We start from the raw sequence: 19,460 nt of genomic DNA, 5'->3' as shown, positions 1-19,460 counted from the left end.
CCACCACTATAAAACCTCTGCCCTCCCACTGCAGAGTGCAGAGATCTGCTGTGGTTCTGCAGCCACCCAAGACTCCCCTCGTACGTAAGTCTCCCTAATATACTCCTTTGCTGCCACACTGGAGTTGCCCATCTCTTTGGTCTCTCGGCAACCTTCATTTTTAGAGACAAATTTCACATTACTGGTCCACGTGCAGGCAGCTGGCAAACCAGCCAGACCAAGGAAATGGCAAGTTGGAGTGAGGCATCTACAGGGGAAACCCCATGTTGGCCAGCGACCTCCATGTGGGGAGGTCTGGCCTGTGTGCTTTTCTGGGGGGAAAGCCCAGGTTGGCCAGTGACATCCATGTGGGGAGGTGTGGCCCATATCTTTCTCTGCAAAGGAAATTCCAGGTTGTCCAGAGTATGGGGACACCCCAAAAATGCCAAGTGGCATAGCCTGGTTGTGGGCAGACATGTTAAGTGTGGAAGAAAAGCTAGGAGAGCAGTAGTGGATGTGGGAGGACCTCTGCTCCAGGCTGTTCAGCTGGCGAATAAAGCCCAGCTAACTGCTGAAGTATGCATAAAAGCTCTGCAGGCAGAGTTACAGTTGGAAAGGGATATGCAGCAGTTGTGTGTGGCCATGGCGGACATATTGAGCAGCCACATCCTCGAAGAAGATGAGCAACTAGAAACACTCGCTTGCACGTTTATAAAGATGGGAGATTCAAGGGCTAGGGGAACAATCCCCTAGCCATTGCTCAAAGCCCTCTGTCTTTGTCGTCTAGTGCTGCTATTGCAGAAATACCACAAGCAGATGGCTTTAATAAAGAGAAGCTTATTCTCTCACAGTCCAGTAGGCTAGAAGTCTGAATTCAGGGTGCTGGCGCCAGGGGAAGGCTTTCTTTCTCTCTTGGGTCTGGAGGAAGTTCCTTATCAGTCTTCCCTTGGCCTGGGAGCATCTCAGTGCAGGAACCTCAAGTCCTTTACATACTCTGCTCCTGGTGCTGCTTTCTTGGTGGTATGAGGTTCCCCATGTCTCTCTGCTGGCTTGTCTCCTTTATATCCCAAAAGAGATTGGCTTAAGACACTAATCTGGTAGATCTCATCAACATGACTGCCACTAATCTCATTAACATCACAGTGATAGGATTTACAACACAGGGAAATCATATCAGATGAAGAAATGGTAGACAATCATACAATACTAGGAATTGCGGCCTAACCAAGTTGACAGATATTTTTAGGAGACACAATTCAATCCATGACACCCTCCAACAATGGCAACAGAGATAGTCAGAGGGGCTAAGCAGGTGACTGTGCTGAGAACACCCTGTAAAACCTAGCGCAAAGCAAGAATTAAAACAGCAGACAGAGAGGGGAAAAGAAAAAAAGGAGCAAAAAGCCCTTCAAGATAGTTTGTGTTGAGAGGCTTTGAAGAGACCTGAGGCCCTCTCTGGAATCCTCTGATAGCTGCCCCACCAAGAAAATCAAGCAGCAACATCGTCACAGCTGCAATAGTAAGGGGAAAACTAAAATAGGAGGGCCCGCCTCCAGGTTACCAGGCAACTGGGCTGAACCCATGCTGCACTTGGTATGGTGGAGGCGCGGCCTTCACAAATGACTGAGGGTTCTGCCAACTTTGCCCAGATCTCACTTTCAGAAATGATTAAGACTGAGGATTAAGCCTAGGCCCCTCTGTCACTAGGGAAGACCAAAAGCCTTACGTTATAATTAAAAATCAGTGAGGAAAACTTTTGGTCTGAGGTCACCATCATTGAGACCCTTGTTCAAGTTTGACTCTGGGGTCCCTTTGGGGGACCTACAGGCCCCTATTATATGTATTGATGATGTTGATGTATTAATGTACACCTTTGTAAACTTTTGCCTCAAAGCCCTGACACAAATTGCTGCAGTTAGGGCCATTTTCTACTGGGGTACACAGAAACTGTGATGTGGGCTATAGCTAACAGCCTGGCCATTCAATCTAGCCACTGACAACCCTCAGACTGACATATAAAGCTCAGACTGACATATAAAGCAAGCCCCTGTGGGGATGAGACATCTGGACAAAAAAAAAAAAAAAGAAAAAAAGAAATCACTTCTGCTTCTGCTAAGCTTTTATTGCTTGTGTGGTTGGTCACCAGAAAGCGTCTAGTGCCGCTATAACAGAATATCACAAGTGATGGCTTTAACAAAGAGAAATTTATTTCTTCACAGCCTAGTAGGTTACAAGTCCAAATTCAAGGCGTCAGCTCCAGGGGAAGACATTCTCTTTCTGTCAGCTCTGGAGGAAGACTCCTTGTCATCAATCTTCCCTGGTTGAGGAGCTTCTCAGACACAGGGACCCCAGGTCCAAAGGACATGCTCTGCTCCTGGTGCTGGTTTCTTGGTGGTATGAGGTCCCCAACTCTCTGCTTGCTTCCCTTTCATCTCTTGAGAGATAAAAGGTGCTGCAGGCCACACCCCAGGGAAACTCCCTTTACATTGGTTCAGGGAGGTGACCTAAGTAAGCAGTTGTGTTACAATCCCACCCTAATCCTCTTAACATAAAATTACAATCACAAAATGGAGGACAACCACACAATACCGGGAATCATGCCCCAACCAAGTTGACACATATTTTTGGGACACAATTCAATTCGTGACAGCCCCTATGCTGAGAGAGGAAAACCACCAACAAGCAGAGCACCTTGCCAACTGACCGCAGAGGCTGAAGCATCCTCTGCTCCGGAGCCAAGAGATGTGCAACCGACTACCTCCTGGATTTAAGAGAGGACGGCCCATAGAGATTCACACACCATCCTAGACTGGGCCCACACACAGGGACTGCCACTGTCATCAGGAAATGCCAGACAGACGGCCCATAGAGATTCACACACCATCCTAGACTGGGCCCACACGCAGGGACTGCCACTGTCATCAGGAAATGCCAGACAGACGGCCCGTAGAGATTCACACACCATCCTAGACTGGGCCCACACGCAGGGACTGCCACTGTCATCAGGAAATGCCAGACAGACGGCCCGTAGAGATTCACACACCATCCTAGACTGGGCCCACACGCAGGGACTGCCACTGTCATCAGGAAATGCCAGACAGACGGCCCATAGAGATTCACACACCATCCTAGACTGGGCCCACACACAGGGACTGCCACTGTCATCAGGAAATGCCAGACAGACGGCCCATAGAGATTCACACACCATCCTAGACTGGGCCCACACACAGGGACTGCCACTGTCATCAGGAAATGCCAGACAGACGGCCCATAGAGATTCACACACCATCCTAGACTGGGCCCACACGCAGGGACTGCCACTGTCATCAGGAAATGCCAGACAGACGGCCCATAGAGATTCACACACCATCCTAGACTGGGCCTACACGCAGGGACTGCCACTGTCATCAGGAAATGCCAGACAGACGGCCCATAGAGATTCACACACCATCCTAGACTGGGCCCACACACAGGGACTGCCACTGTCATCAGGAAATGCCAGACAGACGGCCCATAGAGATTCACACACCATCCTAGACTGGGCCCACACACAGGGACTGCCACTGTCATCAGGAAATGCCAGACAGACGGCCCATAGAGATTCACACACCATCCTAGACTGGGCCCACACACAGGGACTGCCACTGTCATCAGGAAATGCCAGACAGACGGCCCATAGAGATTCACACACCATCCTAGACTGGGCCCACACGCAGGGACTGCCACTGTCATCAGGAAATGCCAGACAGACGGCCCGTAGAGATTCACACACCATCCTAGACTGGGCCCACACGCAGGGACTGCCACTGTCATCAGGAAATGCCAGACAGACGGCCCGTAGAGATTCACACACCATCCTAGACTGGGCCCACACGCAGGGACTGCCACTGTCATCAGGAAATGCCAGACAGACGGCCCATAGAGATTCACACACCATCCTAGACTGGGCCCACACACAGGGACTGCCACTGTCATCAGGAAATGCCAGACAGACGGCCCATAGAGATTCACACACCATCCTAGACTGGGCCCACACACAGGGACTGCCACTGTCATCAGGAAATGCCAGACAGCTTAGAAAAGCTGACCTGCCTATGATGCTCTGGCCATGGCTGAAACCTGCCCAGGGACAGATTCCTGAGCCAACAGGCCAGGGCATTCTCTACAGGTAAATCATGCTGGGGCCTCTTATCCTGTCCAGAGGCTTCCACTGGGTCTTGAATGAACTCTTCACACTCTATATCGCCCCCAAGTCATAGGGGTGATTGAGCACTTCAGTGAACAGATTTAAATGGCTGATGGGATGGGAAAAGACAACCCCAGGCTGAACTGTACATCTCAGGTAAGCAGTCTGGGGTCTCAATGCAGCAGTTCCGGGCAAGGGCATTTCTCATTTGCACTGTATGTTTGATCAAACTGTCTATTCTGTAAAATGTGTTTCTTTTGTATACAACTGTTCCTAACAAAAGATCTGGGTTCCCACAGAGGTCACTGCCTCAAGACTAGGACAGACAGCCTGGGTGGCTATACCCAGGCAACCTGCACCTCAAGTCCCACAGGAAATTGGGGGGGGGGGTGGGAATTGCTAATGCTGTCTTTTTCTTCCAAGTTTATCTCACAAAGATGGACAAGCCCCTCATCCATGGGCCCCAACAATACAGATTTTTGCTAAAACTACCAATCAGACCAACTGTTGGCTCTGTGTCTTCTAGAGAAGCAAAACCAGTAAAGCATGTAAGTACATACAGAGAGAGATTTATATCAAGGCAATGACTCACGTTATTGAAGAGGCTGGAACATCCCCAGTATGTGATCAGGATAAAGGCTTCTCTCAATTCACGTAGCCTTAAGGGCTGGCGAACCAAAGATCAACAGGTTGTAGAGCAGGGCTTTTGCTCGCAGGCTGTGAAGATCAATGAATCCCAAGATTGGCAGACAAGACCAAAAGGTTTCTCCTGATTCACATAGCTGCAGGGGCTGGCAAAACCAAGATTGGCAGACAAGACCAAAAGGTTTCTCCTGATTCACATAGCTGCAGGGGCTGGCAAACCCAAGATTGGCAGGTTAGAGGGCATGGCTTCTGCTCACAGGCAGGCTATGAAGGTCAACGAATCCCAGGATCTGCAGATATGCTGTTAGCTCAAGTCCCAAGAACTAGAGGTCAGATAAACAGGAGGCAGCCCCAGGATCCAGAGAGAACAAAAAGCCAGAATGTCTGCCTATATTCAGACACAGGCCACACCCCAAGGAAACCCCCCTTCCATTGACTGGCTACTCACAGCATTCCTTCATGGGAGTGATCACATATAAATGCTGAGAATCAAGGCCCAGCCAAGGTGACACACAGTCTTAACCATCACACTGTCAACACCTGAATGGAGATGACAGGTCATTTCCCCACATTGTTCCTGCTGATCTGTCAACAAGGAGGATATCTTGTGGACCAAATGAATGTGTAACCTGAGGAGATCATTTGGTAAATGAATATGGCCAACTCCACTACTCGTGGAAAACATCTTTTGAAATATGAAAGCTGCCTGTGGGGAGTGCTCCAACTTTAGAAGGAAATTTCTATGTATTAAGAATATAAATGGCACAGGACTGGATGGTTTGACTCTGAGAGCTGTACTTTTAAGACTGAGTCTGAGGTTAGTCTGGACATGGACAACTTGCAGACTATGACCAGGTGGTCCAATATACATTGACTGACTACACCAAATATGAATTAGCCTTGTCTGGTAATGGTTATATCTTGTTCAACTGTGCTGAGAAAAAGAGCTTTTGTATTACTTGTAGCGAAATGTGTACTGTCCATATAATGTGCCATGTTGGGAGAAATACACTGTTCTTACATAAATGAATCAGGATGTGTTACACATACATAACATTGGGACAAATGCAGCCCTTTGATCTATCCAGGTGGCTTGGATTAAGCCACAACTGGGGTGGCTGGTTGGGATCTCTCCTCCAGACAGGCCTGACCAACCTGCCTAATCCTCCTAGTAACCCTCATTAAATGCTGCCTCAAATGATGCACAGATATAACATCCACCAGAATTACGCACCAAACCACAGACATGCAGCTCGACATCCAAAATGGGTGATGGGTATATCAGGACTTGGTATGGTTTTGCTTCTTTTTCTGGCACACTGATGGGACTTGGGGGCTGGACTGTTGGGGGAATGGTCTCTCTCTATGTCTCCCATCCAGGCTGCTAGAACATTCTCTGGTAAGGAGGCTGAGAATTGGATCACCTCCTCTCTTCCAGTTCCTTCTCCTTATCAGAGAAGGCTTCCCCCTGTTCTGGGCACACAGTAGCTTTCTCTGTCTTTTGCATATGTGCGGGCACCACATGGCACCTGGCCAACCCCACTTCTATATCTGTTCCCGGCGGGGAGGGACTGGGGTCTCTCATACTATGGCACAAAGGGGGGAATATGGCGGATCGTAAGAGCTGGTGTGGAGGGGTGGACTGAAGGGGAAATAGGCTTTGCAAGGCCAAACATGGGCGCCCCATGTGGCCCGCTAGTTCACTACTGTTTGCATTCTTATGTAAGCCCCTGGTATGGAGCCACTATTGTCCACCACCACTATAAAACCTATGCCCTCCCACTGCAGGGTGTGGAGATCTGCTCTGCTCCTGCAGCCACCCAGGACTTGACTTGTATGTTTAAGTCTCCCTAATACACTCCTTTACTGCCACACTGGAGTTGCCTGCCTCTTTCTTTGACCTCTCAGCGCCTTCCACTTTTGGAGACAAATTTCACATTACTGGTCTATGCCTGGACAGCAGCTAAAGAAGAAATGATCAAGTAAGAGAACTGAACAGAAGATTTCAAAGGGCGGCTCGAGAAGACAAAGTAAAGTATTATAATGACATGTGCAAAGAGCTGGAGATAGAAAACCAAAAGGGAAGAACACGCTTGGCATTTCTCAAGCTGAAAGAACTGAAGAAAAAAATTAAGCCTCAAGTTGTGACAGTGAAGGATTCTATGGTGAAAATATTAAACGATGCAGGAAGCATCAAAAGAAGATGGAAAGAACACACAGAGTCATTATACCAAAAAGAATTAGTTAACGTTCAACCATTTCAAGAGGTAGCATATGATCAGGAACTGAAGGTGCTGATGGAAGAAATCCAAGCTGCTCTGAAGGCATTGGTGGAAAAAAAGGCTCCAGGAATTGATGGAATATCAATTGAGATGTTTCAACAAACAGATGCTGCGCTAGAGGTGCTCACTTGTCTATGCCGAGAAATATGGAAGACAGCTTCCTGGCCAACTGACTGGAAGAGATCCATATTTATGTCTATTCCCAAGAAAGGTGATCCAACCAAATGTGGAAATTATAGAACAATATCATTAGTATTACACGCAAGCAAAATCTTGCTGAAGATCATTCAAAAACGGCTGCAGCAGTATATTGACAGGGAACTGCCAGAAATTCAGGCCGGTTTCAGAAGAGGACGTAAAGCCAGGGATATCATTGCTGATGTCAGATGCATCCTAGCTGAAAGCAGAGAATACCAGAAGGATGTTTACTTGTGTTTTATTGACTATGCAAAGGGATTCAACTCTGTGGATCATAACAAATTATGGATAACATTGTGAAGAATGAGAATTCCAGGACACTTAATTGTGCTCATGAGGAACCTTTACATAGATCAACAGGTAGTTGTTCAGACAAAACAAGGGGATACTGAGTGGTTTAAAATCAGGAAAGGTGTGTGTCAGGGTTATATCCTTTCACCATACCTATTCAATCTGTATGCTGAGCAAATAATCCGAGAAGCTGGACTATATGAAGAAGAACAGGGCATCAGGATTGGAGGAAGACTCATTAACAACCTGCGTTATGCAGATGACACAACCTCACTTGCTGAAAGTGAAGAGGACTTGAAGCACTTACTGATGAAGATCAAAGACCACAGCCTTCAGTACGGATTGCACCTCAACATAAAGGAAACAAAAATCCTCACAACTGAACCAATGGGCAACATGATGATAAATGGAGAAAAGATTGAAGTTGTCGAGGATTTCATTTTATTTGGATCCACGATCAACAGCCACAGAAGCAGCAGTCAAGAAATCAAACGACTCATTGTACTGGACAAATCTGCTGCAAAGGACCTCTTTAGAAGTGCTGAAAAGCAAATATGTCACCTTGAAGACTAAGGTGCGCCTGACCCAAGCCATGGTGTTTGCAATCACATCATGTGCATGTGAAACGTGGACACTGAATAAGGAAGACTGAAGAATTGACGCCTTTGAATTGTGGTGCTGGTGAAGAATACTGAATATACCATGGACTGCCAAAAGAAAGAAAAAACCTGTCTTAGAAGAAATACAGTCAGAATGTTCCTTAGAGGCAAGGATGGCGAAACTGCGTCTTACACTCTTTGGACATGTTGTCAGGAGAGATCGGTCCCTGGAGAAGGACATCATGCTTGCCAGAGTACAGGGTCAGCGGAAAAGAGGAAGATGCTCAACAAGGTGGATTGACACACAGTGGCTGCAACAACGAGCTTAAGCATAACAACGATTATGAGGATGGCACAGGACTGGGCAGTGTTTGGTTCTGTTGTGCATAGGGTCACTATGAGTCAGAACCAACTCGACAGCACCTAACAACAACAATATACTCCTTGCTGCCACACTGGAGTTGCCTGCCTCTTTCTTTGATCTCTCAGTACCTTCCATTTTGGGAGACAAATTTCACATTACTGGTCTATGCCTGGACAGTAGCTAAAGAAAAAGTTGGAATTTATTAAAATAAAAAATTTTGTGCAAACAGTAATATCAAGCAAGTAAAAAGACAACCTATATAATAGGAGAAAATATTTGGAAATCATGTATCTGATAAGGGTTTAATATCCAGAATATATAAAGAATTCCAGTTCAAATCCACCAGGCGCTCCTTGGAAACTCTATGGGGCAGTTCTACTCTGTCGTATAGGTCGCTATGAGTTGGAATTGACTCGACGGCAGTGGGTTTGGTTTTTTTGGTTTCCTACAATTTAACAAAAAGACAGCCTAATTTTAGAAAGTGGGCAATGAACTTGAATAGACATTTTTACAAAAAAGATATACAAATGGCCAATAAAAAAAAAGCACATGAAAAGATGCTCAACTTCATTAGTCATTAGAGAAATGCAAATCAAAACCACAAAGAGATACACCCATTACGATGGCTAGTATCAAATAGACATAAACAGAAAATAACAAGTTATAATGAGGACAGGGAGAAACAGAAACATTTGCACACTGCTGGTGGGAATATAAAATGGTGCAGTCACTGTGGAAGAGTTTGGCAGTTCCCCGGAAAGTTAAACATGGAACTACCACATAGCCTAGTAATTCCACTCCTAAGTATATACCCAAGAGACTTGAAAGTAGAGACTCAGCACAATCAGATACCTATATACCAATGCCTTGTAGCATTATTTACAATAGCCAAAAGGTGGAAATAACCCAAGTGTCCATCAACAGATGAATGGATAAACAAAATGTGGTAGAGACATACTATGGAACATTATGCAGCCGCAAAGAGAAATTAAATTCTGATACATGCTATGACATGGATGAACCTCAAAAACATGATGCTGAGTGAAATACGTCAGACACAGAAGGACAAACAGCTTGCCACGGCACTTAACCACTATGTCGTTTATACGGAGTATCTAGACTAGGCAAATGTATATGGAGAGAAAGTGTATCAGTGGTTACCTACCATGGGGTAGGAGCCCTGGTGGCTCAGTGGTTAAGAGCTTGGTTGTTAGCCAAAAGGTTGGCAGTTCAAATCCACCAGCCACTTTTTGGAAACCCTAGGGGCAGTTCTACTCTGTCCTACCGGGTTGCTGTGAGTCAGAATTGACTCGACTTCAATGCGTTTGGTTTTGGTGCCATGGGCTGGAGGGTAGAGTGAGGAGGAATGGCAAATTAATGCTTAATGGGTACAGAGTTTCTGTTGGGGGTGATGACATTTTGAAAACAAATAGTGGTGATGGTCGCACAATATTATGAATATAATTAATGCCACTGAATTACACACTTAAAAGTTGTTAAAACGGCAACTTTTGTGTTATTTATGTTACTGCAATAAAACATTTTCAATTAAAAACTGTATGATACATGAATTAAGTTTCAATAAAGATGTTATTTAAAAAGTAAACAAATTTTAAAAACCCATTGCAAAACAAATCAACTGAATAAGAAAACATCCTTTTGGAAAACTCATAAATCAAGACAATAAAATTTCAACCATCATCGATGAGCCTTTCTCTCTTATACATAAAAAGTATCTTAATCATTTACATACAAGTAAAATTTAAGGTTTAAAGATACGTAATGGTTTTGCTGTCCTCATGGAACAATATTGAAATAATACATTAAGCTTTATTGTCAGGGCTCAAGAAAAATGATTCATTGAGAAAAATTCACAGGAACACATTTCTTATGTTTAAGTAGTGCCAGTGTAATGCTAAAGAGAAAGTCTAAAGTTTTGGCCAAAACATGGAAAAATTTCTGGATGTTTTCATTTGATACTGAGTATAAATCATTCTTTTCTTGGTAAACTTTATATTTACAATATTAAATAAATACCAGAGAAAAACACATAATATACCAAAGAGCTGGGAACCCAAATATCAAAAGTTAGAAGAATATTTAGACCTCAATGGGCATACTGAACTGCTGGAGCTACAGAAGTACTTTGGAAGTTATATTGAGCCTTTGATGTTATCTTTAACAGAAATTATAAAAAGGAGTAGCAAATCATTTGGAATATGGAAACGCTTAAGAAGATGTGGCTTTAGTAAATGATATTCTAGAAGAGATGCTAGTACTTTCTTTAGGTCTATAAGAAAGGAATGTTTTGATTATTAGAACTGACAAAATGATCAAAGTGATTGAAGTATTGATAAAGGAAACCTTTAAAAAGCAGACTACTAGAAAAACAAGCATGTCTTCTGAAACAATACAAAGTAGCAATTGCAAGGAAAAAACTCCAAAATTGTCTAAGTTAATGAAAATATTTGTTTGATGGTAAAAGTGAAGAGATATAATAAACTTTGAGGTCTTTTATAGTTTTTTAATCCAGAAAATTGGCCAAGAGATGTTTGCAAAGCTCTTTGGGTTTTAAGTCCACAAAAATTAATAAAATTAAGCCAATTAATGTGACATTGTAATAGTATATACTCTCATGATAGTTGATAATAGAGATTAAAAAAACCATACTCTCATGATAGTTGATAATAGAGATAGCAGCTATATAAAAACCCTAGTCATAGTGTGATAAAAAAAAGGCCAGCAAAATTCTGAAAGTAACTGCTTTGGGTTTAGTGGAATCTGAGAGAATCCAGCATGGTCAGCAAGACTGTTGGTGATACGGGTGATTCTGTATTTGTTGAGACTGCATGTCACTTAATACTATGATTTAAAGAGGAAGCTATGGAAAAGATTGATGCAATTCCCTAAGTCAAATCATGGCCCAGACAGGGGCGCCATTTAGCTAGTCACAGCTGTGCCAAACAAAAGGTCACAATAACAATTTCTAAACACCAAAAAATGATTTGGAAATTACTAGAATGATTTATACTATAATATATACCTCTTCGTTCAATATTCACATACACAAATATTGTATGTGCATGAAATATATATTTTTAGGTTATTTCAATCAGAGAAAACATATTATCTTTTGATTTCTGTAACAATTTATATCCCATATCAGTCACTGAATATTTTTACTCTTGCCCTGCCTATGGAATAAATGGAGTAGGAATTATCAGCCCTGTTTTAGCTTTATTCCTCCCACCCCCAACTTCTTACCATGTAAATTTTCATACAGAAAAGTTGAAAGAATAGCACAGTGGACACTCATATACTAGATTTGAGAGTAATTAACCTTTTGCCACACATACTGTCTTTCTCCACACATGTGTGTTTTTCTGGACTACTGGAATGAGTTGCGACCATTGTGACTCTACACCCCTAAAACACATAGTCTGTTATTTCCTCAAAATCAGGAGATTCTCATATAATCACAATACCATTATTATGCCTAAGAAAACTCAGGATAATTTCCTAGTATCATCTAACCCCGTCCCTATTCAAATTTCCCCAAATGGCCCATGGTTTTTATTTTTTTTAATTGTGGTAAATATAAATGTAACAAAACATTTGACATTTTAACATGTACATGTGCAGCTCAGTATCACTCATTTTTTATAGCGTTTTTTTTTTTTTCCCCAACGTAGAAGCTAACCAAGGTTTGTGATGGCTAAGATTGTGTGTCAAATTCGCTGGGCCATGATTCTCAGTGGTTTTGCAGTCCTGTGATGTTGTGATCACCCCCGTAAAGGGATCTGCTATGAGTAGCCAATCAGTTGAAAGGGAGTGTGTGGCCTGCATCAAATATAAGTGGACATTCTGGGAAGGCTCGTACCTTTTGTTTGCTCTGGATATTGCAGCTGACTCTTGTTCATCTGACCTCCAGCTCTGGGGACTTGGGCTAGCAGCTTGCCAGCAGTCTTGCAATTTGTCGATCAATCTTTGCAGCCTGTGAGCAAGAGCCCCACTCTCTGACTTGCTGATCTTGGGTTCACCAGTCCCACAGCTTTGTGAATCAGGAGAAGCCTCCAGCCTGACCCACGGACTTTGGATATTCTATCCTCTACAACCTCATGAGTCATTTCCTTGATATAAATCTCTCTATATATGTATTTATACGCTTTACTGGTTTTGCTTCTCTAGAGAACCCAGCCTAAGACAAGGTTGTATGTTTCTATAGTCTCTCTTATGCAGCATGGTCTCCTACCTTTTTTTTTTTTTCCCCCATGACACTGACTTTTTGAAGAAATTAGGACCGTTGTCTTGTAGAACGTTCCATATTCTGGCTTTGTCTGATTGTCTCCTCATTACACAGTGTGATTTGTTCCTGCGTGTTTCCCGTAAACTGGAAGTTAGGTCTAAAGACTTGATTAGATTCAGGTTAAATAGGTGGCCATGAATACTCCACAGGTGATGTTGTACACCTTGTGCTACACTCACATCAGAAGGGCCATGATATTGGTCTGGGGCTTTGTTGGTGATGCCAAGTGTGATCATCTGGTTAATAAGGCAACAGGGAGATCTCTCCAGTAAACATTTTTTGAGACATCCAAGGACACTGGACTATGGCCAAGGCACTAGATAATATTAAAGAATTATTAATTTCATTAGGGGTGCCAATGGTATTGTGATTGTGTAAGAAAATATCCTTATTTTTTAGCTATACACACACAAGTATTTAGGGGCGGGCAAAACAGTGAGATGTCAGGGCTATGCTCTAAAAAAGATAGCAACTTTTTAAAAAAGGAAAAGCGATAGATTAAACAAGTATAGCAAAGAGTTAATCATCCCTGAATCTGAGGGAAGGAAAAATAGTGGCTCTTTATTCTATTCTCTCTACTTTTGTATATACAGTAAAGCCTGTGAAAGCCAGAACCCATGGAAAGCGAAAACCTGTCAGGGAAGGAAAATCCAAATATTTTCCACTAGTAGAGTGATAGAGAACTGTAAAACTGCACTCTGTCAGAGGCGGAACACTTGCGAGAGCCAGAGAAACATGGCGGTCCTGTTGAGTTCCAGCTTTCACAGGTTTCACTGTATTTTAAAATTTTCATACTTAAAAAAAAAAGGAATGAATGCTTCGTGATTTGTGGATGGCAAAGTCAAACATAGCTAACTTCTGAAATACATCTTATTAACTGGTGCCATGTTCAAAACCCCAGATCCCGCAGATTACTGATGGTGTCCTGTTGTCTTTCTTCAGATTTTATTCTTGCTCTCGCAGCAGACTAAGCAAATGCCATGGGGCCAACTTTGGAAAACAGAATCATTTCACAACTTTTTAGAAGGATAAAATGCCTTTCACCAACCTTTTCTCTCTTTTAAAAAATATTTTATTACGGTTTTGGTGAAAGTTTACACAGCAAGTGAGGTTCCCATTTGACAATTTCCACACAAATTGCTGAGTGACATTAGTTGTGTTTATCACAATGTGTCAACATTCTCTTTGTATTCTGTTTGTTCCCTTTCTAGTACTCTAGTTTTCCTGCCCCCTTATCTTCTCATCTTTGCTTTTGAGAAATTGTTGACCTTTTGTTCTCATACTGATGGTTTTTAAGTAGGACACCGATCTTACGGGTAATATCCTTTATTTTGTGTGCCACTCTGCTATTTCCCTAAAAGGTGACCTCAGGGGATAGGCTTGGTTCAAGGTTTAAAGAGTGTCTCCAGGCGATAGTCTCAGGGAGTCCTCTGTTTTCTACTGTTCCAATTCGTCTGGCTTTTTTTTTTTTTAAAATAAGAATTTGAGTTCTGTTCCATACTTATCTCCCATTCTATCTGGGACCAACTATAGTGACCCCAGTCAGAATGCCAACCTTACCTTTCAATGGGTCACTCATATTTGCTTACCACAGTAAAAAACTGCAAATAATTTTCCAAAATGGCTCAAGGGTGAAGTTGGAAACAATGGCCACTTCTAGAAGGTAAGCTCTCTTCTTTGAGCAATGGTACATTCCCTTGAGGTTAGCTCCGGACGGCCACCAGGAGTTCGCCATCTTGGCAGCAGGATGTAGCTATGCGAGCCACACCAGACTTTGCGCCTTAGAGGAAAACATAACCAGTGAAAGAAATGGTACTCACTGCACTGCTTTCTGGGCCCTTCCAGGCTCCTTATGCAGACTCCGGGCAACTCTCTTTGGGTACCTAGCCCTGGCTTCTCAGGGCACCTTACCTGGGAAGACATAAAATGGTGGTCAAACCCACTGCCAGGGAACTGCTTCTGTGGGGTTTTATAGTTTACAAAGAGATTTGCACATGTGTTTCTCATTCAATTCCCTCAACCACCCTGCAGGGCAATCATCCTCACCCTCAAGCCCATTTTACAGATAAGGTAACAGAGACTCTGAGAGGCTAGGAACGTTCTCAAGATCACACAGTTAATACAAGGCACTCAGGGCAGAGAAGGCCAGGAATGAAGTCTTTTGACTACGCACCACACTGAGTTTGTGTCTGCCCTTGTGCACAGACTTGTGCATAATGGCTCTGACAGGCCGAGGAGGAAGCTGTTCATCAAGGCTTGTAGAACAAGGGCAATTTCAAGAAGGCAGGGTTTTTTGCTCAGAACCTCTCCAGGTATTTGTCTTCTCACCTAATTCTTCAGGGATGAATTTATCTATGGGGCAAGTTTGTTTATTTGGGGCCTCCTTACGGAAACCCTGGTGGTGTAGTGGTTAAGTGCTACGGCTGCTAATCAAAAGGTCGGCAGTCCGAATCTACCAGGAGCTCCTTGGAAACTCTATGGTGCAGTTCTACTCTGTCCTATAGGGTCGCTATGAGTCGGAATCGACTCAACAGCAACGGGTTTGGTTTTTTACTAGGCAAGGAAGCCTGCTGGTGCAGTAGTTAGGCATTTGGCAGCTAACCAAAAGGTCAGCAGTTCAAATCCACCAGTCACTCCTTGGAAACCCTATGGGGCAGCACTACTGTATCCTACAGGTTCGTTATGAGTAGGAATAGACTTGATAGCAATGGGTTTGTGGTTTACTACAGTTCCAGACGCCCTGGTGGTACAGTGGTTAAAAGCCCTCAGCTGGTAACTGAAACATCAGCAGTTTGAACTCAGTAGCTGCTCCATGGGAGAAAGATTACAGCCTTGGAACCCCTATGGGGCAGTTCTGTGTCCTATAGGGTCACTATGAGTCAGAATCAACTCACGAGGACAGGGAGTTTGGGTTTTGGTACTACAGTGCCTATTTTCATTCAACAGTCAAGCAACAAATGCTTGACACCAACTCTATGCCAGGCCTTTTGCTGGTGCTGGGAATTCTGAGCTGTCTCAGTCATTGTCCTGCCCTTGAGAGCTTCACAGCTTATTGGCAGAGTCAGGTACGTTAACTGTAACTCTATGTGCTGAGCGGTACATTAAGATATGTGAGCAAGGTGTTCGCAGTGCAAAGTGGAAGGCACGATCCTCCCAGGGAGCAGGTGACATTTGAGCTGAGCCTGAAACAAGAGAAGCATTGTGACAGACTGAGAAGATGGAGAACATTTTAGGAGAAAGGAGTCTAGCTGCACAAAATTCATCTTAACTTCCCATCTCTTGTCAAGGATCTTCCCTGGGCTTATCAGTCTTTCTAGAGAGTGGTTCCTTACCATTACCAAATTCCTCCCACATACACACACCCCCAAACTGGAAGGTCTTTTTGATTATCCACATTTTAGTACAGTTAACCTACATCTGAAGGTGCCTACATGGCGCAAATGGTTTGGCAGTTTGAACCCACCCAGCAGTACCGAAGAAGAAAAGGCCTTTTGACCTGCTTCCATTAAGACTGTAGCCAAGAAACCCCTATGGGATAGTTCTACTCTGCAACATCTGGTCTCCACGAGTCAGAATCCACTCGATGGTAACAAACAACAAGCCACATCTGTTTCTACCCAGTTGAGACCTAGCGGTCCCCAGTTCTATCAAGAAGAACTGACAGTGGGTTAGCCAGAGCAAATGAGTCATTCTGGTTCTGTTCTGGTCGAACCCCTGCCGAGAATTTGCACTTCTAACAAGTTCCCAGGTGATGCTAATGCTGCTGGTTAGGGACTACTTCTGAGAACCACTAGTATGGTCAAACCAAAAACCAAACCCACTGCCATCGAGTCCATTCTGATTCATAGCGACCCAACAGGATAGAGTAGAACTGCCTGATAAGAGTTTCCAAGGAGCACCTGGTGGATTCGAACTGCTGACCTCTTGGTTAGCAGCCATAGCACTTAAACACTACGCCACCAGGGTTCCACTAGTATGGTACTCAAAAACTCAAAAACAACTAGTATGGTAGTGGGTCTCAAAAATGTATTATACATAAGAATCACCTGGGGATTCAGTACATCTGGGGTGGAAATGTAACTTCTCAGCAGGCGTTTGAGCTAGAGCAAGCCAGTTCAAAGCCCTGCAAATGACCCAAGCAAGGATCTGTTCGCTTTGGAATCAAAAACCTCAGACATGTTTGTATGTGGAGTCTGTTCTTGCTGTTGTCGTGTGCTGTCTAGTCAATTCCAACTCACAGTGACCCTTAAGACAGAGTAGAAGTGCCCCATAGGGTTTTCTAGGCTGTCATCTTTACAGAAGCAGATCCACGGGTATTTTCTCCCGCAGAGCCACTGCCAGTGGGTTCGAACTGCTGACCTTCCAGTTGGCGGCCAAGCACTTAACCATTGCACCACCAGCGCTCCTTAAGACGAGTCTACACCTCCTAATATTTAATACACTCTAAGTCTTCGCCAGCAGGAAGGGCACAGTACTAAAGAATACCAGCAAGCATGATGAACCAATCTTACAAAGAGAGTATCTGCAGGATCAAAAGAATCATTTTCTTTTGAGACTCCCCAAATCTATTTTGCAGTAATCTGATAAGCACTTTTGCCTTAGAGAAATGGCATAAATAACTGCTCCAGTTTTGAATCACTTTCAATTCTAAAGGCATTTCTTAAGTGCTTCTTGGAAATTTAGAAATGGGTTCCAAAGTAAAAAAAAAAGTTGAATTGGCTCCATACTTATTAGGAAAAAAATCACTGTCAATGCAAACCAAAATGTCAGTGAGTGATTTAATCTGGAAACGAGAAAGGCTGCACGCTGGGAAGCTAGCAGCTCACTGACTTGGTCATCAACAAGGCTAATCTTATATTGGCCACAAATCTAAAAAACTGAAGTGTGGTAGTAAAGATACTCAGAGAAGCAGGAATGTTTTCAGAATCACCTCCAGGGCTGGGTGGATGAAATAATTCATGTAGTCAATAACCCACAATTTCCGAAGTCTTTTTATTATACACTTACTGCAGAAAAGGAGTCCTTGAGTGGTGCAAAGAACACATTTGGCTAACAGAAAGGTTGGAAGTTCAAGTCTACCCAGAGGCTTCTTGGAAGAAAGGCCTGGCCATCAACTTCCCAAAAATCTGCCATTGAAAACCCCATGGAGCACAATTTTTCTCTGACACACGTGGGGTCGTCATGAATTGGAGTTGATGTGATGGCAACTGGTAGTAGTAATAGTATTGCAGAAAAATTACAAAATGCAATTAAGTGAAAGATGGAGAAAAATCACCTTTATTGCCATGGGCCAAGGACAACACTGTCAACACTTTGGTGAATACCCTTCCTGAGAGTTTTCTATCAATAGCAATCCTACATAAATATTTTTTCCTCCACAGAAATCAAATCAGACTTCATATACTACTTGGAGACCTGGCTTTCTTTTCTTGGTATCTAGAAACCATCCTTTTGTGGAAAGGAATCTGACTACTATCTCGGTAACCTTAATGGCTGCAGATGATTTCTTCTGTGGATGTACCAGGGTTTAGCCATTCCATTATCATTAATGTTCTTTCCAGTTTTTTGCTATTATAAATATGCTGCAATGAGCTTCTTCTTGCCAAGTCTTTGTACAAATAGAAGGCTACATTCTGCACCATGTATAACACCTGGCACTCAAGGAGCCATCTCCTTGTGGATGTTCCAAGGTCTCATTGCTAAAGGGTGCCCTTCCCCCAATCTCCAGGGAGCAGAGTGACCCCAGGGCTACCTAACTTGGACGGACTCTGTGTCCTATGTGCTGCCTCATTTACGACGTCACAAAACCACTGGAACAAAAGGAAGATAGTAAAGCTAAATCTCAGGACTTTCCTCAAATCTGTTTGTCATAAAGTTGAAAAGTAAACATTTTCTATTATTTATGAAGACCATGTTTGCAGAGCCGTTTGCGTTCAAGCTTCCTGTCTGGCAGGATTGAGGACTGCTGTGGGAAAGGAGGAAGCAGAACCTTGTATAAGGGCGGAGAACTTTCAGAAACTGGAAGGAAACCTAGTGAAGGCCAAGAAGACCCAAGAACAGAGTTCAGAACCATGACTCATTTCTACCGTGTTTTTAGTTTACTCCATCCCCACACGGTTTTTGTTTATCCTCCTTAAAATACGGATTTACAAGGCAGACATTTTAATGCATTAAAGCAGTTATTGTCACTGCTCCACTGATGCATTCCCATTTGTTTTGATCCTTCTCCAGAAAAGCCAGTTACAACATGTCATTACGCATTTCCAGACTTATGAGTTAAGAGAGTCCAGTCTTCTTTTCCTCAAGCAGCTGGAAGGGATGTAGAGTAGTACCCTAAAAGGTTACAATCCACGTATTAAAATCTTGCTGAAAACAGACTATCCCGTTGGATTTTGGAAGAGACACATCACTGAACTGGAATGGCCCATGGTTTCACAGAATCCAGAACACACAGGTTGGTCAGCAGGTCCTCCTTCTAAATTGATTCCCTAATTCCTAAGACACTCTTAAGAGCACGAAGCTCTACCGCAGCTCAGTCGCTGGGTGATTCGAGCTGAGGAGTCATTTCAAACAAGACCATGTCCTATGGGAAAGGGGCCCTTTGGGGACC

The 19,460-nt window shown here is 43.5% G+C and overlaps 1 protein-coding gene across 1 annotated transcript in view; it reads left to right on the top strand.

The window, feature by feature from the left end:
* The window catches only part of FAM53B (family with sequence similarity 53 member B), a 533,156-nt gene that overhangs the window by 323,866 nt on the left and 189,830 nt on the right, over window positions 1–19,460 (top strand). The window lies entirely within an intron of this gene.

Source organism: Elephas maximus, chromosome 16, assembly GCF_024166365.1.
Source record: "Elephas maximus indicus isolate mEleMax1 chromosome 16, mEleMax1 primary haplotype, whole genome shotgun sequence".
Lineage (NCBI taxonomy): Eukaryota > Metazoa > Chordata > Mammalia > Proboscidea > Elephantidae > Elephas > Elephas maximus.
The sequence above is the reverse complement of the archived record's forward strand: the minus strand, read 5'-3'. Positions and strand labels throughout refer to the sequence as shown.